Source organism: Quercus robur, chromosome 7 (genome assembly GCF_932294415.1).
Source record: "Quercus robur chromosome 7, dhQueRobu3.1, whole genome shotgun sequence".
Lineage (NCBI taxonomy): Eukaryota > Viridiplantae > Streptophyta > Magnoliopsida > Fagales > Fagaceae > Quercus > Quercus robur.
In genome coordinates, this window is record NC_065540.1 from 45,618,018 (window position 1) to 45,645,070 (window position 27,053).

Here is a 27,053-nt window from a genome sequence, read left to right on the forward strand (position 1 = left end):
AATCTACATGTGAAATTTTTAAATGGACAACATAAATTTTTTTAATACTTATTGAGTAATAAGATAATCTACGATTTTTCCTAGATTTTTTTATAAGTAATGTAAAAATTTTCCTAGATTAGTTGAATTAGATCACAAATGAAAACTCTAGAAATCAATTTCATACCCTCCCCCTTTTTTTTTACGTTGATTCGCAGTAAAAACAAAACAAATAAGCAAATAAAATTTTCAACTAAATAGAAAATCCCTAACATTGATTTGATTTCTCGATGGTAGTGACGGGAAAATGAGTCAATTTGGTCCAAAAATAGCTAATGGCAAGTTCCAATGATAAATAAATAAATATATATATTAATTATAAAATTAGATATACCTCATCATTGTTTGTTGTTTGAAAAAAAAAAGTATAGGACCAGATTATTCCTCATATGAATCCTGTTTTAATTTTTTAACAATTATCTAAAAAAAATGTTTTCACATAATTAAAAAATTAAAAACAAAAAACAGACATGGAACCCATTGCCTTACCCATTATGTTTACGTTTAGCAGTTTAGGGTTCATGGAGAAAGAAATATCAAGATAGCAGAGATGGATTGCAAAACTATATTTTCTTTTCTTTTCTTTTTTTTCAAGGATCTGATAAGCAAAAGATGGATTGCAAAATACTTACCATGTGTATGAGGCTGTGTGGTAAATATTGAAGCCATAATTGGGTGATGCTACTCAGAGCGATTAGGGTTTCCTACGTTTGGAGAGAGAAAGCTTGCAAGAATTGTCGTTTAAGAGAGGGATAGGTTTACTAGGATTTTGAGGTGGGAAGAAAGGAGTTATAACGTGAGCCTCTCTCTCTCTTCTTTTTTGAATCCTAACGTAAGTATTTTTAATGATTATAGTCTAAGTAATGATTATTTGAGTCTTAAAAAATATATATATATTAAAAATACTGATGTGAAAAATTGTGAAAATTTCAAATGTTTCGGTTTTATATATAAAAAGAGACTAGAACCAAAAACTTGCATCAAATTTCAAAAGACATTTCCAGTGACCTCATCCACATGTCCACACATCCATTAGAGTGGGGGTTTTCTTGAAAATTTCTTACATAAAATGCCAAAGCTATATCACGGGTAAAAGTAACCAAGCCCCACGTTTGTCCACCGTCCCCACCCTCCACTTTCTCTCTCAAATTATTGAACTCGAAGAAGAAGATTGATGAACCAAAACTGTTGACAAGGACTGATAAGAAGCAATATATAAAGGTCCTCTTTTCGAAACGCGGGAAGTGTCAGCAGGCGTGTATTATCAAATTTTCAACCAAACCACTTATTTGTTTTTCGGTTTTTGCTGCACTAGTATAATTATTATTGGCGTGTAAAGTCTAATTCGGTCCATTTATTTTACTGAAATTAAAAAAAAATTAAAAGTATTCAAAAGTTAGTATAATACAGTAAAATTTATAAATAATACTAAAAATACAACAAAAATTATAAATAATAATAAAAATAAATTAAATAGTAAATAAATTGAAAAAAATAATCTTAAAAAAAAAAAAAAAAAAAAAAAAAAAAAAAGAGCCTGAGCCCCTCTTTTCTTTTTTCCGCATAGATAACATAAACCAACGTGAACACCACCAGGAACAGAGGCCAATAATTAGAAGACAAGGACATTGCTTTGCTTTTTTTTCTTTCTTAAATATTCATCTTACGTTATGCAAACTAGCTAAACAAACACGTTACATTAGTCAATTAAAGTACTGCTGGTAGAATGCATTATAGAGACTTTAATCCGCTCCCTAACTGTACCTATTTTCTAAAGTTTAAGGGAGTGTTTGGTTTGTGTTTTCAAACAACAATTTTTAGTTTTTAAACAGTATTTCACGTATTTTTATGGATTTTTTCACCCACACGTATTTTCACAAATATTTTCAAACAATAATTTTCAGTTTTTAAACACATGTACCAAACGGGTCCTAAGTTGTGCAGTTTACTTATTTTCTTGCCTTTGAACATTCCTCTTTTCCAACTCTTGCTAGCATCTCTACCAATTTACAAAATAGTATGTAGGTGAACCATGAATTACAAAAACTGATTATGTGGAGCAAATTGATGGAAATTGATGACTCATGCGTGCGACAAAAACAAACATTTGTATGTGTCTATTCTTGATGTATTCTGCAACTGATGCAATTTATGATATTAGAGTATTATGGAAGTAAAATTGATGATGTTCACTACACATGCGTGTAAATAACTGATTTGAAAAAGCAAATAGACGGACTTCGAATTAGGGTCTGCTTGTAGTATTTAGTGCTTTATCTCCCTCAATCTTGCCAACAAAACTATTGGGTTGAATGTTGTAAGAAGTGCAGCAATACTTTCGATCATTTGGAAAACATACAGGGTGATTAACCTGACATAAATATGGCCAGCCAAAGCGTTTTTGCTTTTGTGGAACAGGTTACTATCTAAATTAGATGGTCATCATTTTTTTTTTAATTTATAAAACACATGGTAGTCATTTGAAGGAAACTTTTATTGTTGTTTAGTAGAAAAACTAAAACAGAACATATTAAATCGACATCAAGAACTCATTCAATCACTCAAAAACAAAATCTCAGGCAAAAATCAAAATTAAAAGAATATCTTAAATTTTTTAGGGGAGAAAAAAAAAAAACCTGGAACACACACCTTACGAATTTTGTAATTCTTCTCCCGTGATAATTGGACCGCTTGTTCCCAATCCCCAATCAAGAATTGCAGACTATCATGTTCCTCTGAATGGAGCCTTTTTTAGTAGAACCTAAACTCAAAACCTTTTCCCTTCCAGTTGAGAGAAAGAATAGACCTCCGATCATATGATGGGCTCTTTGATGTTTTAGGAGTAGAGGCAACTGAACGGGCATGAAGAATTAGAAATATGAATAGTCATTCAGTTCAAAAGGGGAAGAGCCTAGGCCCTAGAGAAAGAGTGTGTGCGTGTAATGTTAAAAGTGTAAACTTCAAAATCTGTCAAGCAAATCTGTTATATATGCTTTTCCAAGACAATTAATTCTGTATGTGATTTGAATATGATAATTATGGTGTGATTTTCACGTAAATACTTGCACAATGCACAATATATTACTATTTACTGCTCCTTACACTAGAGTGGAGATTTCTTGGAAATTTCTTACATAAAATGCCAAAGCCAAATTACGCACTCTGCTCCTAAAAATCTTTGCACCCGGTCCCCACCCCCTCACTCTATCTCTCTCTCTCTCCAATTATTGAACTCGAAGAAGAGGCAGAAGATGAACCAAAGCTGTTCACAAGGACTAATAAAAAGCAATATAAAAACACTACTTTTCTAGCTTGTCAAAAAGCATATATAAAATAAATTATAGTTTGTCGGTTTGTCCTTTTTTGTAACGCGGGAAGTGTGGCGTGTGTTATCAATTTTTCAACCAAACCACCCAATTATCTACAAAGGTGTTTCCATTAGAAGCGAGGCTCATCTCATTAGCATCGTTTCTTTTAAAAAAAAATAGCTACTTTTAACGCTTTATCTTATCTCCTATTTTAACCGAAAATTTATTAAAATAATATAAATAGTCCATTGAAATAATATAGGATAAGTTTAGCTACAATTTTACACCTCCTACTAAAAAAATTAACAAGATTATATATTTGCAGATTTAGCTATATTAAATTGCATATTCTTTTTGGACATTTCAAAAAAATAAATACTTTGCTTGTTTACTTGAAAAATGAAGCGCAAATGAACTTCAAACATAGATTAAATTCAACTGTGGTTCTTCAAATTTTAAGTTTGGATTTAATTTGTTTGCCCACAACTTATATTTGACAAATTTTTAGTTATTACGGGTAACTTTTATGTACAATTTTTTAAGTTCTTATTTTTGCTCACATTTTCAAAGTACAATTTTTTTTTTTTTTTGAGAATGTAAATTTTTTCAATTCATTTAATTCAAAATTTATGCCTCAGTCTAATAAAATTAGCACATTGCCCATCACCGAAATAATGAGAGCAATTAGATAAAAATAAAATAAAAAATTAAAATAGCATTTAAGTCATCATTCATGGGTGTAGGTGTAGCTGTAGGTGTATTCATTATTGGTCACTATTACTAGGTCTCATCTCCTTCATGTTTATTTTGGTGACTCGTAATGCATAAATCTCATTGTACTAAGACATAAACCTTGAACTAAATATATCAATGAAGCTAGTAATCTAATTATTAATTATTGGGTTTTTTAGATGGTGATTTATGTTAGTTTGGGTTATAAAACATATAGGATATTAGTTCGACCAGAATATTTGGAGGTATTAAAATAATTTTTTTTTTTTTTTTTTTGCAATTTTTATGATATTGAGTATGCCATGTTTCTCATTACACTTCTATTATATATATAATTTTAAAAATCATTATTGAATAATACATATATAATATCAATTCATAATCATTATCCGTGAAATTCTACTAAATACAATACAAAATAAAAGAATAAATTAGTCCAATAGTATCTCCTAAATTGAATGGAGAATGTGTATAAAATTGTTCAGCTCAATTACAATTGGTTACATTCAAGATTTTGACATACAAAATGTCCGAATAAAAACAATATAAAAATATGCTCATTAGTTCAAAGAAAAAATAACAGTAAAAATCTAAACAATTTAATTCAATAATTTTGTTATCTTTAGTTTGACTCCCCCATAGAAAAAATTTCTAACTCCATCATTGACTTTAGGCCAACAATTGTCATATTAAAATCACCAACCACTTAAAAACCATGATACCATCAACGATCTTATTTATTTTTTATGAGTTATGTTAGGTATATAATATATTTTACTATAATATTTTTTAAAAAATACTTATATAAAAAAATCACAATAATTTCACCGATACACAATAATTCGATTTAATTTTCATAGAATTCACATGGACCTACAGCTACAAGGAAAAGTTGTGGGTTTTTTTATTTTTGCGGCAAGCATGTACATGGCATTTTTAGTAAATTCCACTGCCTTGTACAATTCATTAAATAAATTAAATTAAGTTATTGAATTAGATTTAAACATAATATATGATTATATTGAATTTAATTATTTTTAAAAAATATAATATTATTTTTTTAAATTCTAAATATTTTAACACACAAAAAAAATCTTTAAAAACTAAATATATGCTATTTATGTTTCTTTAATTGATGCACAATATTTATGACTTACTTTCCCAACACGAAGCACATGCAATGTTTCACAATATTTTATGACTTACGTACTTTTCCTTACACTAGTGATTAGAGTAGAGGTTTCTTGGAAATATCATTCTCTCTCTCCCTCTCAAATTATTGAACCGGAAGAAGGTGAACCAAAACTATTCACAAAGACTAGTAAAAAAAATACTATATTAAGGGGTGGTTTGGTATGGTAGTTTAAGCAATACTTTTTAGTTTTTAAGCAACTTTACACGTATTTTTACACACTTTTTAAATTTACTCACACGTATTTTAAAAAAATACAAACAATGTTATCAAAATGGTCCCTGAATTTTTCTAAAATGAGTTATACTATAAATAACACACTTTTTTAAGCAATGTGAGATAATTACATTTTATTTTTTAAAAAACAAATACAAAGAAGGGAAAATAGATTCTAACACAAAGAAAATGTAGGTGTAACCAATGTAATTAATTGAGGCCAAATCAATTATAGGACAACCAAGTGAACCCAAAGCTTTTCAGGACAACAATTGTCATATTAAAATCACCAACCGCTTAGAAACCATGATACCCATCAACGATCTTATTTATTTTTTATGAGTTATGTTAGGTATATTCTATATTTTATTGTATAATATATTTTTAAAAAAGTACTTGTATAAAAAAAGAAAATCGGAATAATTTTTTATGAGTTTTGTTAGGTATATCATATATTTTACTATATAATTTCATAAAAAAAAAAAAAAAAAAGTTCTTGTACCCAGTCCCCACCTCTCTCTCTCTCTCTCTCTCTCTCTCTCTCTCTCTCTCTCTCTCTCTCAAATAATTGAACTTGAAGATGAACCACCATTATTCACAAAGACTAATAAAAAGCAATTAAAAAAAAACTTTTGTAGCTTTGTCAAAAGCAAATAAAAAATAATTTATAGTTTGTTTGTTTGTCCTTTTTTTTGAAGCATGGGAAGTGTCAGCGTTTATTATCAAATTTTCAACCAAATCACCCGGTTACCTTTTTATTTTGGTTTAAACCACCTAGTTATTCATAAAGGGTCAGGGTTAATGTGTTAATGGGAAAGTTTTTATAAAAAATTAAAAAAATTGTCAAAATAGTGAATTATTTTTCTGTTTTTCTATAAAAATTTTTCTAAAATAGATTATTAATATATGTTTTAAAGGTACATGTTAGTAAATCCCATTTAGAAAAGTGTTTCCACTAGAAAAAAGTTATAAAGTGAGGTGCATTATCTTAAAAAATAGCTACTATAAAGCTTTATCTTATCTCCTACTATTTAACCAAAAATTCATTGAAATAATATAAATAATTCATTGAAATAATATATAATAAAGTTTTATTACAACTCCTACTAATTGAAAATCTAACCATTAGATAAATTACATATTTAAGCTGAAGTCAAACGCACACTAAATAGGGTAGAATTTAAGACCCCACTCCATGATAATGACCCTTTCATGTTTTATGTTTCTTTACACTTTCTATTGCAAAGAATCAAAGTTATAAAACGAAAGGCCAATAATTTAGGTGGGTTGGTTGTTCTTCTTTGGCTGCTTATGAGAAATAAAAATTATGAAACCCAATTGAAATTCAAATGCGCGTTAAAATAACATTTTAGAAGTTTTAAAAATGAAAATTTCGACGTACCAACTATATTATAATTAATCCAATTAGTTCATGAAGTTGTTAATACCCGCAATAAAAAAAAATTAAAAAAAAAAAAAGACTTTAATTTGTGAGAAGACAATAAACAAAGACTTGATTCATGCCTCTCTCTCTCTCTCTCTCAAATTATTGAACTCAAAGATGAACCAACGTTGTTCACAAAGACTAGAATATATAAATAAAAACAACTTTTGAAGATTATTAAAAAGCAAATAAAAAATAAATTATAATTTGTCGGTTTGACATCTTTTTAAAACGCGGGAAGTGTCAGTGTGTATTATTAAAATTTTCAACTAAACCACTCAGTTACCTATTTATATTTTTTTGGTTAAGACCACCTAGTTATCTACAAAGGTGTTTCCACTAGAAAAAAAGCTATAAAGTGAACGGCATTAGGATCCGAATTTCTTAAAAAAACTAGTGGTAGACTCGTGAAGAGCAAACCAAACTTCCTTGATGATGTGAAGAGCAAATCCGTCATTTTTTGTTTTTGTTTTCTGAAATGAAGGAAGGAAGAGTGAATGTTGCTTAAGTTAGTGTGGCACTAGACTAGTGCATGTGAAGTGTTTTGCTGCTGATGAAATGAAAGTGCTACATTTTCTTTTACGCTGTTTCTTACGTTTTAATTCTGTGTTTTTTTTTTTTTTTTTTTTTCCTTAATAAAAAATAAAAATCCACGTGAAGGACAACTGGCCCTCTTGCAATAAAACCTATATAAAATTCAAACGCATTTTAAATTTAAATATGAAGTTTTGACCGTTTACTTTTGCCGGCCACGTGGGAGGCAATTTTCCCTGAATCTTATCTCCTTAGTAGCCAATAAGAAGAGGGGAAAGTGCGCTGTTCTCACTGTCCGGTTTCATTAAGCGAATCTCAAAATCTAAAAATCAACGCTTCCAAAGTGGTGACATTTTTATATTTTTTTATGTCTCACACATGACGACCATTTTTGTTTTTAAATTTATTCGATAATTGGGTAATTGATCATGGATATTTACTACATTTGAATCTTGTTCCTTTGAAAATATTATGAGTACTTATATGTTGATTTTCCCCCTCTTTTTTGTGAATTTCTTTTATGTATTTCTTAACCAGATGCTTCTTTTAGTTCAAACTACAATTAATACACAATTATTTCTTTTATATGTCAAATTTTATTTAAAAATAAAAATGATTTTTTTTTTCTATTTCATCGAAATACCCTTATAAGTTCAAAAGCAAAACCATATGTGTGTGCATGCACACACACATAGAACCTCAAATTCATTATTTAATCATACACTATATAATATACTGTGATAAAAACAAATGATTGTAATAAATTACAGAAATTTTTTTCTTCCAAAAAAGATACATAATTTTTTAGATTAATTATACTTATCAATAATTTTATTGTGAATTTATTTGTTCCCATCAACTACACTTAAAAAAATTACATTTTTTTATTATTATTTAAACGGTTTATAACAATTTTTAACTCAACAACATTCATAATTTTTTACATTTATGATAATACGTGTGTGTGAGAGACAAGATAATAAGGGGAAAAAGTAATCTAAAACTTTATTATCATGCAGAGAGCCAATGACCCGTAGGTATATTAACCAAAATCAATTTTTTTTATATGATTTTTTTTTCTTTTCTATGCGAAGATGCCAGATTAAAATTTAAAATTCCAACATTGGTTCAAGATCAGCAAGGTGCTATTTGATAAAGATTGAAATACAAACTCCATGATTTTCTCCTATATCATGATTCTCTACTTGAATTAAGATATAAATTCTAACTACACGCCAGATTCTCCATGATTTCTCAGATTTAGACATAACTCCATGATTATCAATATATGGAAGGGATATTAGAATGAACAAAAATCTCATCATCATGTAAATAAAAAGCTCAACTTTTATTTTTCTTTTTAAATGACCTTAATTTTCTAAAGTGTATAAATTCTAGATGATCTGAATATCTTTCAATTTTTCCACAATCTTAATCTTATAGTCAATTGCTTCTTCTCACCCTCTTAGCCTCATGTAGTCATGTGTACTGGTGTAGAACTACAGTTTTTTTTTTTAAAGTAATTTTTCTTTTTTTTTTTGTTTTAAATGCTACTTTATTTACTTGTTTATTCTTAGAATTCATTCTACTATTTTTTTTAACACAATATTTAATTTTGGCCACTACAAGTTACCAAAAAAAAAAAAAAAAAAACAATGGAAGAAAATCATTGAATGAGATTGAGGAAGAAGACAGCGCTTCCCTTATTTACCATTACAAGCATAACATCAACTGCTTCATAGCAATATTTACACCGGAAAAAAGCCTCCAATTTATTCTGTAAACAAAAACCATTATATAGATTTGTTTCCAAATATTATCTCTCTTTGTCTCCATATTTAATTTTGAAACGATAGCTTTCAACATAATTGAAGGAATTAGCATCCGTGTATTGGACACACTCAAGAAAGTATTATTTACACTTGCACACTACAAAGTCATCAAAGTTTATACTTTACAATGTTCTTTTATATGTATTATTTACCCGTATCTTACGTATGATATATCTTACAAAAATCACAACTTTTTTCTCCTTCGTGAGATAATACTTTAATTTCCTTAACCTTATGAAGATAATATGATTCTTTTTTCAATTGTAAAGCCTAATTCTAGATTTAATCACATCATTGTGATTATTGAAACTATATAAGATCTACTTTTTTTTACTATTTCTGTTTTGTGTTCCGATGGTTTACTTTTTGTCAGCCACGCGGGAGGCAAATCTCCTTGGCAGAGGCCAATAAGAAGAGAGGAAATTAAGTGCAACTTCGCTGTTGTTTCTCACATTTCTAGATTCTCAAGGTGAACGCTTCCAGATGTACATCATGTGGGGTGGATTTTATTTTAATTTTTTAATACTGTATGTATATAATATATGTGAATATGCGTTTATTCTCTTTAGGAATATTATACAATACAAAAAGTTAAGAAGACTGCATCTAGCTAACCTTCAACAGAGTCAAATCTTGAATTTTAATGTTTTCATACTTATTCATATTTCATACCATGTTGCTGTACTGATCATATGACAGCGCAACCTCTCATTTCGCTGATAGATTTGAATAACCAGTTGGATTTAGATGATGTATATACCAGGGTTTTTATGAGCAAAATCTATTTTGACCATACTACTCTTACAGAACAGTGGGTTCTTACAGTTGGCTATCTACAAGGATTTAGACTTTTTTTTTTAATCACGTTGAGATTTAATTAGTTAGACTTTAGAGAAGGTAATAAACCATATTATCAAATGGACCAAATTAATGAGTGGAGGTTTAGGGTTTAGGGTTCAATTTATGAAGTTTAGAAGGGGAAAGTCACCTCTCAAAGAACTCTAATGAGTCTATTCTCATTCTTACACTAAAAACAGGAAAAGAAATATAATAAAAAAATTTTAACAAAATATGTATTTATTAAACAACTGTAACGTATACAAAGAATGTTGTGTTCACAATATTTTCAGAATAAATCCTATGTAGCAAGTTATTATTAATAGATAAAAAAGAAATATTTATGTGTATAAATTCAAATTAGAATCAGTAACAACTTATTATTTATGATTTATTATAAAATTGTTATGGACATGACATTGCTTACAGTTTTATAAACTAATGATACTTGTCCTCCTCTCATTAAACTTTCCCGCTCATAGATTTAGCTTGTAAAAAAAAAAAAAATATTGCTTAAAATGGTTTGTGAAAAACCTAGGAGAATATTTCATTAAGAAAAGGTTTCTTCCCAAACTAGCTAGTATGGAGAGAAACCCTTCAAATTCTTCCTATATCTTTTTATTGGATGTGAATTTTGAAATCTATCCGTTGAATTGTATGTTCTTATTATATCCTCTATGTTTGTAAAATTTCAAAAAGATAAAAAAAAAAAAATCAATAGTTATATTATCAATAAAATGTTTAATTTTAAGTTTTTGTGACCTAATATTTGTGCATAAAAAACAAGTTTATTGATTGAATATTAAATAATATCTAATTTGAACGAAATTTGATATGTGTGTTAAAAATATAAATCATCTTTACATGCACGAATTTGTGAATAAAAAATTCAAAGGTGGAGCTGATAGAAAATTTATAAGCACTACTGTGGACCTGTGGAGAAATAGAGAGAGGTGTGAACATGTCAAAGAAATATTAAACTCCAAGAATGTAGACAATTTAAGCCTAACAACTATATATATTTTTAGTCATTCAAGGTCATGACTCATGACATTAATATTTACTATAAACAAAAGATTTACGAAAACATTAAAAAAAAAAAAAAAAAAAAGGACTTAAGAAAGAGGTAGAAATGTCATAGAAAAACTAAACCTAAGGCCTAAAAATACAAAGATCCAGATATTGCCAAGAAAGTGAATGAAACTCAACCCCTTATTCGCTTTGAATCCAATTCAATCTTAACATGCTTATATGGAATACTGGTCATTTGATTAATAATTTTCTCAAAGAAAAATACGGTAACTATGTCTAGGGGTCATTCATGATGAGTGCATTTAAGGGCGTTTTTAATTCTTGAGTATTGAAGGTAAGACTGTCTATCAATTACCTCTTTAAGACCTTAAAAAAGTGAGAGTTTTGTGCACTAGATATGAATTGTGAACAATTTACTTGTTTGCTAAATTGATGTGCACTTACCATAGGGGATGCCAAAACAAAATTCATGGATTTTCATTGCTCGTTTTTGTTAAAGGAGTAAATACTATTTGTCTCCTTATATTTTTAGCTGATTTTCATTTTGGTCCCTACTTTTTTTCTTTTTCTATTTTAGTTCCCAAAAATGAAAAATCGTTTTTATTTTAATCCCTCTTGTAATAAATTAAATTTACATAAATTGTACTTTGGTGTCTATGTAATTCTTAAAAAAAAAAAAAAAAAAAAATTTAATGTACAAGTGGACTTTGGAAAAAAAAAAAAAAAAATCTAAAAACGACGTCTTCACAACCTAAAACGCTTAATACATATAAACAAAATATAATAAATATTTTTGGTATATATATGAGTGACTATTGACTATTGAGTGGAAGGTAATAACAACAATATATAATAAGAGACAATAGGTCCGTTTGGTTAAACATTTCGAGAGCCTAAAAGCGCATTTTTAAAACTCAAAACTTCGTTTCGCAATAGCAACTTTTTGTAGCTTTTTTACAGATGTAATTTTAAACCCAAAATTTCATTTTGCAACAGCTTATCCAAATGCAACCAATAATGAAGACAATTTCGGCCAACCAAACATATTATTAATCATCTGATTAGGTAATGACATTAATACCCTCAATAAACAAAGACTTGACTCAAAACGATTACTTTTAAATCTTTAACCACAATATAAATCTTCAAAATGAAGCCTTAATCTTGTGTATGGATTCCACCATATATATATATTTTGAGAAGGAAGTAGTGTGAAAATTATGTTCCAAGAAAATGTAGACAAATTCATTCTACGAACTACTACATGTACTCTTCTCCTTAAAAAAAAAAAAAAAAAAAAAAAAAAAAAAAAAAAAAAAAAAAAAAAAAACAAACAAACAAACAAACAAACTACATATACTACTCAAGGGCGGAGCCAAGGGGGTTGGCCCCACCCAAAAAATCTATTAATATTTCTTCTATTATACTCCCTTCGTCCCACTTTTTTTGTCCTTTATTCCATTTTGAGATGTCCCAAAATATTGTCATGTTTCTAAAAATAAAAGTCATTAATTTACTAATGTTCCTATTATACCCCTATTAATTTACTAATTCAATTTTTTGATAAATTTTTTTAATGGTAGTTTTGGAAACTTATACATTTTCAAAAGGTATACAAAACAATAAATGATATTCCATTAAAAGTTTGACTTTTCAAACAGGACAAAAAAAGTGGGACGGAGGGAGTATTATATAATGTTCCTATTATACCCCTATTAATTTACTAATTCAATTTTTTGATAAATTTTTTTAAGGGTAGTTTTGGAAACTTATACATTTTCAAAAGGTAGACAAGAAAATAAATGATGTTCCTTTAAAAAGTTTGACTTTTCAAACAAGACAAAAAAATAGGACGGAGGGAGTATTCTATAATACAATGAATGCATTTAAAAATTATATAAATAAATGGTTAATAAATAGGATGGTTTTTTAAACCAAAACCAAAGCCCTCCTGATATAACATTTTTATAATTACAATTTCAAAATGATTTTTTCATGTAAATAAACCCCTAATAGGTAAATAATATATGAATATGTTATTTTATTTTGAATTTTCTTGCATTCAAATATTGCTTAATATACACACGAATGAATTGTTATTTTGCAAATTGATCTCAAATACTATATATATATATATATATATATATAGAGAGAGAGAGAGAGAGAGAGAGAGAGAGAGAGAGAGAGAGAGAGAGAGAGAGAGAGAGAGAGGTGCTACGTCCACAATATTTTCACAATAAATCATAAGTGATTAGTTGTTATTAGTTTAAATTTGAACCTAGCACTAAGATTACTTTTTTACTCCAACAATAACAACCAGTAACAATCTGCCACTTAAAATTTGTTGTAAAAATGTTATGAAAATATTATGGACATATCATTTCTCATATATATATATATATATATATATATGTTGGCTTGCATGTGCATACATGTAATATCAAATGTAATTTTTGCCTCCCCCCTCCCTCAAGTCAGATCTTGGCTCTACCACTGATAATACTCATTCAAGGTAATGAGGTTAATAGATTAATACCCACAATATATATATATATATATATATATTGTGGGTATTAATAAGGGATAATTAAAAATTACATTAAAAATTAAGTCCAAGAAGGAGAACAATTTCAAGGTCATAACGTTAATAACCATAATAAACAATGATGAGATTCTCCACAAAAAAAAAAAAAAAAAAAAAAATAATAATAATAATAAGGGATAATTACAGATTACCTACCTGTGGTTTAGCCCGAATTTAACTTACCCACCCGTGGTTTCTTTTTTGACACTTTACCCACCGGTGCTTCCCTCCGTTACTACTCCCTAACACACCTCTCTTTCAGACGTTACTCTAACACATTTTTTATCAAAAACAAAACCCAAAACAGATCAAACACTCCTTTTTCTCCCAAAGTTAAATAGTTTTAGGCTTATGTGGTTGAAACTATTCCGAATCCGAATCGAACTCGAATTCCTTGAATTTCAAGGCATAAATAATTAAATACATAGCCTTTGTTTTATAATCGTTGTTAGAGTTTCTGAAATTATATAAAAGTTGCTAAAATGTACTACTATTTGGAGAATTAAAGATTGTGTTCTTGAGAGAGATCAAGCCGAAGACTCTTGTTACCATTACCAACAATCTCACTACACGTTTTCTTGTGACAATGACAGAGACACAGGTTTCAAGCTTCGGCAACCTCTTTAATTTTCTCATCTAGGTTTTGTTTAATTGTTGTACTTTTCTTTGATATATATATATATATATATATATATATTTTTTTTTCTGGGCAAATGGGTGTGTTTGGAACTGTGAATGTGATTGCTTTTTTTTTTTTTTTTTTTTTTTTTTTGGGCATAATCAAAGTGGGTTTTGTGTTGAGTGAAAATGTTTTGTGGAGTTTGATTTGATTGATTCTTCACTCAATGAATATGCTTTTTCTTTTTCAATTGATGTGTGGATCTGCTGGGTTTGAGTGTTTCACGGTGGTTTCTTGTATAGTGTTTCAAGATACAGTTCGGTCTCTTTCAGTTCACTTTCATTTTTGATAGAAATATCCTTTGCATTTTGGTTCTGAAGTGAGTTCTGGGAAAGTGGTGGATTAACAACATATGTCTTCATTCTTACACTTATCCTCAACTTCAAGGTTAATTTCGCCACCATTTTGAATGCCAGAATTTTCTATTGTGAGTGTGACATGTCCAGGACTTGTCTTAGAATCCCAAAAATCAACACAATTTTTCAATCCAAAGTACCCATTAAAACATTCACCTGAAACCACGCAGTGCATAAGCTTTTTATTAGCAATAAGGCTACAAACACAACACAAACCCAGTAGATCCACCACAACATACCCAACGCCGGCAACAACGAGATCTAAACCTAGCCAAAAACTCAAATCCAAACACACAAACCACCGTGAAAGATTTGTGGTTTGTACTTTGATGGTATTGCTTGATTTGATTTGTATTAGTTTTCTGGGTGTATGTTCTTCATGTTTGTGAATTGTGAGAAACTAATACCATATTTTAATCTTGATTTTCTTTTTTTCTTTTTTCTTTTTTTGTTTTTGTTTTTGTTTTTTTTTTTTTTTTTTTTTGTTTTGTTTTGTTTTGGGAGGAGAGAGATATAAAATGGGTGTAAACAGACTTATTTACCTTTCTTTTTTAATAGAGGTGGGTAACAGAGACTAAACGGAAGTAATCTCATGTGGGTAAAGTGTCAAAAATGAAACCACGGGTGGGTAAGTTAAATTCGGGCTAAACCATAGGTGGGTAATCTGTAATTATCCCAAATAATAATAATAAATAATGATGAAGAAAATTAATTAAAAATTAAAAGATGAAATTGGCATCTGGGCGAAAAAGATGGGCATCTAGCGAAAGCTAAAGGCAGCTAGTGTTTCACTTAGGCCTGTAGAGGCAGAGCAACCGGTTCTTCGTGTTCTGCTGAAAATTTCAAACAATAATAGCCCTTTCAGATAATATTCAAATTGAAATTTCAAACAATAATCAAATTGAAATTTTAAACAACAATAATAGCCCCTTTCAAAATACCCAGAATTGAGAATTGAAGTGCAAGAGCGGAAGAAATTTCTAAGTTTTCAACTTGTATTATGTGGGTTCCTTTGTTTTCAATTTATGTACAGCTATATTATTAAAAACATTTTTAAATTTCTTGTAAACACCCCTTAGTTGTTTTCAAAACCCTATTCTAAATCATGAAAATAGAAAATAATTTTTTAAAGACTGTATTTTGAAAACATTTATCAAACAATAAATTTAAGTGTGAGACCTAACGATTTCTGGTTTTCAAAACTAAAAACTATATTTAAATCATCCTACCAAACATGCCCTCATTAAACAATGACTTTACTCAAATAACACCGAAAAATTGGAATCCAACGATGAAGACAATTTTGGCCTGCCAACTTTATATATTATTATTTCCTCTAAAAAAACTATATATATTATCGCTCATTCAAGGTGATGATGTAGAGCATTTCCAGCAGTGGAGCTAAAAAGCTATAATGCTATTTTAGCTCCACCAATATAGCAAAAAGAGCTTGCAGCAGTGGAGCTATATCTATAAAATTTAGCTTATTTACTACAGTGCACATCTATCTATAGATGTGCACTGTAGCACTCATCTAAAAAAAAAAAAAAAAACTTTTTTAATCCCATTACCGATTAAAATAATAAAACTCAACTTATTTCTTTCATTCTTTTCTTCCATTTCTTCACCGCACATCAGAGTAAGCACTCCGATCAAGCACTCATCTCTCTCACTCCGATCAAGCACTCATCACCGTTGCCATCCCAGCCCCAGCTCACGCCGTCCGTCGCCGTCCCAGCCCTAGCCCACGCCGTCCGTCGCCGTCCCAACCCAGCCCAGTCCAGCCCAGCCCACGCCGTTGCAAGCTCTCATCTCTCTCACTCATCAAGCTCTCCACGCCGTCGTCGTCCCAGCGCAGCCCACGCCGTCCGTCGCCGTCGCAAGCTCTTATCTCTCTCACTCATCAAGCTCTCGTCTCCGATTTGTGCTGGGTTTGTCTCCGGTTGGTGATTTGGTTTGGTCTGGATTGAGGATTTGGGTTTTTTTTTTCTTTGCTGTGGACTGCTGCTAGTGGTGGTGGTGGTGGTGGTGGTGGTGTCGGTGGAGGATGTTTGTGCTGTGTGGTGGTGGTGGTGGTGGTGGTGGTGGTGGTGGAGTATGTTTGTGTTGTGTGGTGGTGGTGGTGGTGGTGGTGATATATTATTTTATTGGAGTAGAAATATTATTATTTTATTGTAGTAGAAATATTATTTTATTGTGATGAATATATTATTTTATTGTGTTGAAAGCTAAAATAGATCCACTGTTGTAGTATGTTTGTAGGTAAAATAAATAAAGTAACTTTTGGTGGAGCTAAATTGCTAAAAATTTAGCTCCACTACTGTGGATGCTCTTAATGCCCACAATAAACAAAGATTTACTCAAATAACAACTCCCATTAAAAAAAAAAGTTTGTAGATGTGTAAAAATTAAGTCTAAGAATGAAGACAATTTCGGCCTACCAACTATATATATTATTGCTCATTCAAGGTCATGGTGTTAAAACCCAGGATAAACAAAGACTTACTCAAATAACAACTCTCATAAAAAAAAGTTTGTAGACGTGTAAAAACTTAAGTCCAAGAATGAAGACAATTTTGGCCTACCAACTATATACATTATTATTCATTCAAGGTCATGGTGTTAATACCCACAATAAACAAAGGCTTACTCAAATAACAACTTCCATAAAAAAAATTTTTAAAAAAATTGTAAACGTGTAAAAAACTAAGTCCAAGAATGAAGACAATTTTGGCCTACCAACTATATATATATATATATATATATATATTATTACTCATTCAAGGTCATGCTGTTAATACCCACAATAAACAAAGACTTACTCAAATAACAACACCCATAAAAAAATGTTTGTAGACGTGTAAAAAATTAAGTCGAAGAATGAAGACAATTTTGGCCTACCAACTATATACATTATTGCTCATTCAAGTTCATGGTGTTCCTTCTCAAAAAAAAAAAAAAGTTCATGGTGTTAATTCCCACAATAAACAAAGACTTACTCAAATAGCAACTCCCCTAGAAAAAATTATATGGTGTAGACGTGTTAAAAATTAAGTCCAAGAAGGAGAACAATTAATTTCGGCCAACCAACCGTATTTTTTTTTATATTTTTTATATACAAAATAGAATTTTACTCTAGCCTAATCTACGTGTATATATGTGTGGAGCTTTCTTTTAGAAACTTGAATCCCGATCCTTGCTCTCCCTCCCCTACCTCACAAGAACTTTGTACTTGTGGAGTGACCATCACACCAAAAGTGTGTAATGGTCAACCAACTATATTATTACTCATTCAAGGTCATGACGTTAAATTAAGAACCATAATTAATTAAGGAAATGGGCCATAGTGGAAGATGTTAGTTCTGAAGGGAAATGAGAAAGGAGCAAGGTGTTGACATATGAAAGCCCAATAGTTGGAAAGTGTAAACATGTAGGGAGTGAAACGAGTAGTGAAGAGACAAAGTTGAAGAAAAAGGGAAAATTTACACACAATCGTTGTTACACATTTTGTACATGTTGGGAAATTTTGACCCCGGTTGATAGAATTAACAAGTTTTAAACTTAAGTTGTTAATTAGATTTATTATGAATAAAACTTGTTAAAACAAACAAACATCAATATCATGTCAAAATCATGCAGCTGAAAAATAAATAAGACAAGATATGATGACCCAGAAAAACCAATGAAACAAACTAGTTCAACAGCAAAAAACCTGTGGGAAAACCTGTGGGGAAACCTTCCCGAAAAGCAATCCACTATAGTAAAGAGAAGTTTTAGATCTAGTACAAAACCTTTGTCTCTAGACTCTACAATCCCCGTTGATGAACTTACAGCAGAAACCTTCTATCGCTTCAGAACCTCTGAACTCTTCAATATATGAACGTCATCCTTTCTGTACAGATCCCAGTACGTGACTAACCAATGATGCACTACTCCCAGTACATGACTAACACACCAACTTGAATAAGATTGTTGGCTGCAAAGTTCTTCACTTTATCAACAATTAAGATCAAGAAGCACTTGGTTACAAAACCCTAAGGCGTAAAGACGCAGTAGCTTCTTTCAGAGAGAATAAGGCATTGGTCACCTTTTTCATATGTTCTCCTAGTATTCTCTTATGTGACGGCCTCTAAAATAAGCCTTATATATGTCTAGGGTTGTGAGAAAAGAGACCCTACACAAGCTTGGGCCGAAAATTAGATCTGAAAAACTGATTTCCCGTAACCTCGATAGATAGTATCTGTCAAGCCTCATTAAACCTCGATAGATAGCTATCTGTCCGCAGGTGTTGAGCTATCTGTCCAGCTTTAGTGAACAGCTTTTCTTCACTTGTTTTTTGGTCCAATCTTCATTGCTTTAATACTAGACTTGAACAACATGTTTCTTGAAGTATTAAACACATCCTAGATCTACCCAAATACAAGTAAAGTGCATTTTGTCAAAGGATTAGCCAATTACATCAAATAGTGACATATGTTCCTAACAACTGAATTACATATATCCTAACAGTACACACTTTCTTTAACAAAATTGTGAAATAGTAAAATTGTATTTTCAATCCACGTGACAGTGTGTACGATGAATGTGGAATAGCAAATATGTAATAATTATTTTCCGATGAAAAAAATAAAGTAAGTTTGAAATTTCTAGAATGTCGAGAAACAAAACCAATTCATGGCGGATTTTGTGCTACAATCCCGCCAACAACAATAAGTGTACTATGTTGGAATTCTCGAGAGCTTGTCAACTCTCGAGAAAATCACAACGTTCATGAGTTGGTAAGGGAAAGCAGCCCTTTCATCCTTCTTTTCTTTTTCTTTTTATTTCTTTTTTTTATGTAAACAAGGATGAGATTAGTGAAAGTTGTGCTAGCTAGAAGGATATCACTAGCATTTCATTTTGTACATTTTTAATTCAAACTTTGGCACTAAAAAATAATACATACAGAAACACTAATAGCCAATCAAACAAGCGTTGAAATACTATTTTGTAGAATTATTACATCAAAAGAAACAGAAATTAACATTGTGTGAGATATTAATGATTTTGAAAAATCTATCTTGATGGAATTGTGCTAAGCTAAATGTTTATCTCTACAACAATCATACATGCCATGCTCTTCTAGCCCTATGGTCTTTCACCTTCCCAAACTTCACCAAATGATTCAATACCTAAAAGTGAAAGAGGCTTTGAATACAAGTGAAAGAACCAAAAACCAATACCTCTAGCAATATGCATAGGTAGAGAAAGCATATGGATATGATGAGGTTATATATATAACTATATAACTATATCAGTTAGGCTTATATACCGCACTAATTGCATTGGCAAAAACCAATATTAGTTAGGTTTCATCAATTCCATCTTGAGTTTGACCCGAAGCAGATGTAAGTATGTGTCATGCAGGAAAAGCATCGCATGGGTTTTTGAAGGGCAATTTGTGATATTAAGATGAATTGGTGCAATCTGTCATCAATTCACAAGTAAAGCCACTTAACAAATTTTTAAAATTTTAGAAAAATTGTAGGCCCACAATTCAATTAAAACAACTTCTATTGTTATGTAAAAATAAATAAAAATTCTATTCACCATTTTTCCTAATTCACATGTTGACCTTATTAGAAATTTCTCACACAAATAGAGGTTAGTGACTCTTAATTATATCATTTTTTCCCTAAGAGGAATGAAAGCTATAATTGGTAGTGCTATAAAATAGTGTTGTTCATCTTTATGGAATTAGATCTCATACAATTAATGAAATATATGTTTCATTCACTTTGTTCTACATTGTTTTAGGTTTTATTTCATTTTAATTTCAGTTTTGTCATAGGAGGCTCTTAAATTGACATGCAACATATAGTATATTATTAAGAAAAATACTTAGGTACTCCCAAAGTATAGTGAAATGGTGTTTATTCCTCTCACATTCACGATGAGCCCCACCATAAATTTAATGAGTAGATCTCACTACAAATGTGAGAGAAGGGAGAGCACCATTCACCGTGCTCTGGAGGTACTTAAGAATTACTCTATTATTAATAGCATCTCCTATTTCTAAGCATTTTATGCATTTATTATGCATTGAGTTCAAATAAAATGATATTTTCTTAAAAACTCATCATGTACCTTTTACTGTGCATTGCATGGGTTAACAATTAGTATATCTAAAAGGTGAAGTGTAGCATTTATAATTACTATGCTCTTGTTGAGCGACAACAGCAGCCAGATCATTCACTCATTTCCAACATTCTCTTTTTTTTTTTCTTTTTTTTTTTTAACTCTTTTCTTTTTTCTTATTAATTTCTCAACTTATTATTATACTTTGTCCAACTTTTTCCCTCTCTTTTACCTTTTTATCTCCCCACTACTATTTACATCAATATCACTTTTCTTTTATCTCTTTATCTTCCTTTATTTTTTGCCTTTTCATTTCCCCCCCTCTTACTATAAATTTACAATTCTCTCTCTCATTCTATACATATTTTCCCACATAAAAGGTTGTGTTCTCTCTATTTCTCTTTCTCAATTTTTTTTTTTTTTCATTTTTTGGTGGAATTTTTTATTTTTCTTGCATCTCTACTTTAGGTTGATGAATTTTTTTCATTATTCGGAACTTTACTTTGGGTTAATGTGATTAAGTTATGTTTTTAAGTTGTTATAATTTTTTCTTTTCTTTGATTTCATAGATATTATATTGTTGCATTATAAAGATAGTATATAAGAATATAATATTATTTTATTACATAACATAACATGACTTGGATAATTTGATGTTTATTACTATATTTTTTATTTTTCCTTTTTTTCTTCTTATATTATTTTCTATAAATTTCTTGTTATTCCCTCTCACATTCTCTCTTGAAAAAAGTGGTTTCTCTTTCTTGAATTTTTTATTCTTTCTTGCAACTCTACTTCATTATATTGATGAATCATTGTGATTTTTAAAACTCTATTTTGGGTTCATACGCTTTGGTGTTGTATCCTCTCTCTCTCTCTCTCTCTCTCTCTCTCTTTTATAGTTTCGGTTTGATTTTTGTTTAAGTTAATACTTGATTATTTTGGAAGTAAGAATTTGAGTTTATATCATAACACAATCTTGGCTATGCTAATTACAGATCGATATTTAGTCCATTTTGGTCCACTTCATCTATTCGGTCCAGTTCGATCTACTTCAGTTTACTTCGGACCAATTTGGTCTACTTCAATTCAATTAGGACCATTCAGTCTACTTCAGTGAATTCAGTCTAATTTAGTCTATTTGAACCATTTGTTAAACTACGGTCTACTTCAGTCAATTCAGTCCTGTTTGGTCCACTTTGGTCCATTTCGTCCAATTTGGTCTAATTCGGTCTCTTCAGTTTAATTTGGTCCATTCAGTCCACTTAAGTCTATTCAATCCTATTTGGTCTATTTGGTACATTTCAATCTATTCAACCTATTTGGTCTATTTCAAATCACTTGGGTCCAATTCCGTGTACCTACTAAGAATAGGAAAATACAAGTTTAGGTTGAGAGTATTATCGATTATATGATTAATATTAATTGTTGTGGGAGGGAGATTTGTCTCAGACCCCAACAAAGGAATTGTTTGTTTGGGAATGGACTGAGGAGACTGATGCCACCCTCACAAATTTGCTCAATCCCACATCGGGGAGAGACGCCTCCCACACATGCATTATAAGCTTGAGCCTAAGACATGAGTGTATCACTACTACATATGTGGAGCAAGTTTCAAAAATTGCCATATACCTGTATGTAGTGCACTCGGGTGGCATCGGCCTCAAAGGTCTAGTCCCGGGGAAGGTGGGGGTTTCCCCTTAAACCCCAAAAGGTGCCTTTCATTATGGGAGGGAGATTTGTCTCAGACCCCAACAAAGGAATTGTTCGCTTTGTGTAGTAGTGGTACACTCAGATCTTAGGCTCAAGCTTATAAGGCATGTATGGAAGGCGTCTCTCCCCAATGTGGGATTGAGCAAATTCGTGAGGGTGGCATCGGTCTCCTTGGCCCATTCCCAAAGCGAACAATTCCTTTGTTAGGTTATGAGACAAATCTCCCTCCCACAATTGTAATTATATGAGAAGTTTTTGTTATCATAATAATCTCCTTCAGAGAATGAGAATATGAATAATAACTTTGAAACTTAAAAATTTTAATTGTACCAAATGAAACTACAAAAATATAATGCATAATAAAAATAGTTAAAAGAATATGGACCATTTCAAAAAATAATAATATCAATCAAAAACATCAAAATTATAAAATTATATATTTGTAAAAATAGAGTGATGGAAATTACTTTTTGAAATTGTTTATACTTAGGGAGAACGAATCATCTACAATAAAATTTAGAGAATAAATTATACATATTCCATATGATAACCAAAAATTAACATATAATTAGATAATAAAATTTTGATTATCATAATAAGAGAGTGAAGTATTGGAATAATTTATTTAAATAAAAATTATATGCATATATATACACACATTTATTTATTTTGCTTGACGGTATAATAAACCATATGAAATTCATTTAAAAGTATTGAGTTTAAAACAAATGAGTAACTGGCCTAAAGATTAGATTTGTATATTCATAGTCCTCATGTTTAAATAGACTTTCACTTAAATTTAATTAGATCGAAGCGGACTGAAATGCTACGTTAATGTGGATCAACGAAAGTGTAACAATAATAAATACTCTGCTTAAAATTTTTAGATATTACAAGTTTGAAATTTATATATTGTTTAATAAATTTGGATTTAGAATGGATACCCAAACATGTTTTTTCCCTATATGTAAGTGCACAAGAATGAACCGAAGTGGACCAAAATAGACCTAAGTGGTCCAAATGGACCGTAGTGGACACAAATGGATAGAATTGGACCAAATGTAATGAAGTGGGTTGAATGGACAAAATAGGATCGAATGGGAACAAGGTGGACTAACTTGGACTGAAGTGGACCGAAGTGGACCAAATAGGACAAGTGGATCAATGTGGACCGAAAAAGGATCAAAGGAGACCGAATGAGAACGAATGGATAGATTTGGACCAAATTGCACATAATGGATCAAATTGGACTAAATTGGACCGATGTGGACCGAGTAGGACCAATATTGACTAAATAGGATCGAAGTAGACATAATGGACCGAAAAGGACCAATTTGGACTGAATAAGACTGAAGTGGACAGCATATGACCAATGTGGACTGACTAGACCGAATAGGACCAAACCAGACCGAATAGAACCAAAGTGGACCGAAGGAGACAAATGGACTGCATAGGACCAAAGTGGACTTTTGAATATTTATCATTTTTATTGCATTTTTAGGCTCAAATTTCTAATTTCTAATGTCTATTTTATTTGTATTTTTTAACTCAAAACTAAAAATTTAGCCCAAATATAATAAAATTTCAAATTTTCAACCCATTTTTTTTTTTTTTTTAAATTTGAGCTAAACTTGAAAAGGCAACCTACAAAAATAATCAATTTAAAGCCCAATTTGTCCAAAATGGACTGAAGATGACCAAAATTGACCTGGTGGACTCCAAAATGGACCGAAGAGGAACAAAATTGACCTAGTGGACCAAATTGGACTAAATAAGATCGAAGTAGACCTAATTGGACAGAATGGGACTGACGTAGACCTAATTGGACCAAATAGAAATTATTTAATTTTTAGGGAGAACAAATTATCTTCAATAAATTTTAGAGAAAAAATTATACATCATATTACAGTTACAAAATAATTATTTATTCTCATGCATTGCGTGAGTCTGTGACTAGTTATAAATTTATAGTCAACACAACTGAACGAGAAGGTATACCCTATATCGGGTGTATATATATGCTCTCTCTTACAGCAAGTGGGTTCAACTACACAAGTATATTTCAAAATTCAAATCACTAATCTGGCCTAATTTCTTGGGTTGATAAATTAGGTTGGGTTGGATTATGTTGAATTTTATTTTTATTTTTATTCTAAGCTTAAGTTGGGATTCTTTACACCTTAGAGTAGAAGGTCCATTTTTGTAAGGAATTCCTCTTATGGAGTTCTTGTCATTATTACCAAGAGGCTAAAGGGAAGAACGACAAATTACTTTTACTATATTTTGTAAGAAGTTTACCAAGATAGCATTAAAAATGAGAATAGTTCTCAATTATTTGGTTATACTAGATCTAGTAGCCTCAACATTGCAAGCCAAAGACTTGATTAAAATTTAAAAGATCCCTAATAAAAGTTTAAGTTTCATAAACCCAAGACTTGAGGGAGACAGGCTAGTAGGCCACTCGGTGAAATTTTCAGTTTAAATAAGAACAGAATATTTCAGGACAAAATGGGCTTTTGCCCTTTTCGGGCAAATTAATTAGCTTTATACCCCTTTTCCCAAGCTAAGTAGGGAAATGCCCCTCTTTTAAAACTCGATTTATCATAAATCGAGTTAGAAAAAAAAAAAAATTCTAAAGCCCTATAGTGGCGTTTTAATGAGCCTATAGTGACGTTTTTTTAACTCGACTTTAATGAAATTGAGTTATAGGAAATTTTTTTACCTATAACTAGATTTCATTGAGGCCGAGTTAAAAAACGTCACTATAGGCTCCTTAAAACACCACTATAGGGCCTAACTCGATTTATGATAAATCGAGTTTTAAAAGAGGGGCATTTCCCTACTTAGTTTGGGAAAAGGGATATAAAGCTAATTAATTTGTCCGAAAAGGGAAAAAGTCCATTTTGTCCGAATATTTCATAGTTTTCAAATATATTTGTTTTTTTGTTTTTTTTTTTTGTTTTTGCTTCAACTAAGATATTTTGAAAAAAAAATCTTAGTTGATTATGATTAACTTGTGAGAATTTGAACATACCTTAATAGCTTCTATACCTTTTGCAATATTGATCACTACGATAAGAGGTTATACTTGGCACGTCCTTACTATTATCTCCCAGGAATTTTTAATACAAGCTATGACAACTTCAATCTTCAGTCCTTTTAGGACTATGAGACTATACAATCCCCTCTAGTAGAGGTGACAATGTTAGAAGTATGAGACTCAAAACTTACAAAATGAATTAATATTGGGAAGTAGCAATTGAAGGTAAAGCAAACGTCTTGAATGCTAGTCTTTCACTTCTATCACCATTTAGCTTTTCACAATGTTGGATTTGTCAGAATTTTCGAAGTCATTAGGTAATTCATACCATATGGCTAAAAAGATTAGATTTCCACGAGGGAATTGAAAAACCTAAGCCCTTCCCCAAACTAAAGCCTTGGCCAAAACATTGTCGGAGGCTGGGCTCCACATACTATCTTAATTTCTCTTCTAATCTTCCTTTATGCAAATTACTTATTATAAGTTTATAACAAAAAAATATAATTTAAAAAACTAATAGCCAATCTAACAAGCATTGGTCAAAACACTATTTTGCAGATTTAGGACAGCAAACAAAACAAACCTGAACATAGTGATAGATATAACTGATCCTAAAGACTCATAAATGATGTTTTCTTTGATCATTAAGATTACTATAATATTACAACAAAGAATTATAATTCATTATAAAGTATTCAAAATTATTTTACAAGATAAACAAGCTAAGAATGAGAGGAAATTTAACTTTCCTAACTGTTTAGTCCCAAGACAGACCAAAGAGACCCAATTCTTCTTAGATATTCAAAAGGCATTTTCACTTGAAATAACTTAAATTGTTAAGATCGTCAACGGATTAATTCACATCAAGAGCAACATTATACTTGTAGAGCTAGATTTTTGTGATCTCAAGTGCAAAGATCCTTCAAATCACTTAATGCGTTCAAAAGTGGCCAGGTAATTTGACACCTACCTTATATGAGTATAATTCATCTATTCAAGAATATGACATTGATTCTCTTTTTCTTCCAAATGACTGTCTTCTTAAGATCATGCTATCTTATCAAGGATTCCATCATTTTCGAACATATACTGTCCAGCTTCAGGTTTGTGACTAGAATTTTATTTTTATTATTATTCTAAGCTTAGGTTGGGATGAATTTGACTTGGCGAACTTATCAAAAAAGTAAACAATTCTAACCTACACTATTGATAATTTGAAAATTATATTTTTAATTTGTTAGTTTGATTTATTTTGAATTTTAAGACTTAGTTGGAATATGATGCTCAATTATGTAAATTGCAATTATGTATTAAACAGTTAGTCTAAAATTTATTTGGAATATGATCATGCTTCTTGTTATTATTACTTATTAGAGGCTAACAGATGAATGAAAATTT

General features: G+C 30.4%; 1 protein-coding gene across 50 annotated transcripts in view; it reads right to left on the reverse strand.

Annotated features, from left to right (window-relative positions):
* Window positions 1-27,053, reverse strand: part of LOC126693653 (putative disease resistance protein RGA4) — a 130,504-nt gene that overhangs the window by 80,633 nt on the left and 22,818 nt on the right. For 46 of the 50 annotated variants that reach the window (XM_050389753.1, XM_050389755.1, XM_050389754.1 and 43 more), the window contains exon 1: window positions 2,689-3,022. The exons of 3 other annotated variants lie outside the window; for them this stretch is intronic. The gene's annotated coding sequence lies outside the window, so the exon portion shown is untranslated. Of the gene's footprint in view, window positions 1-2,688; window positions 3,033-27,053 lie in introns of those variants that run through there. One more of the 50 variants, XM_050389705.1, reaches the window with a different exon arrangement.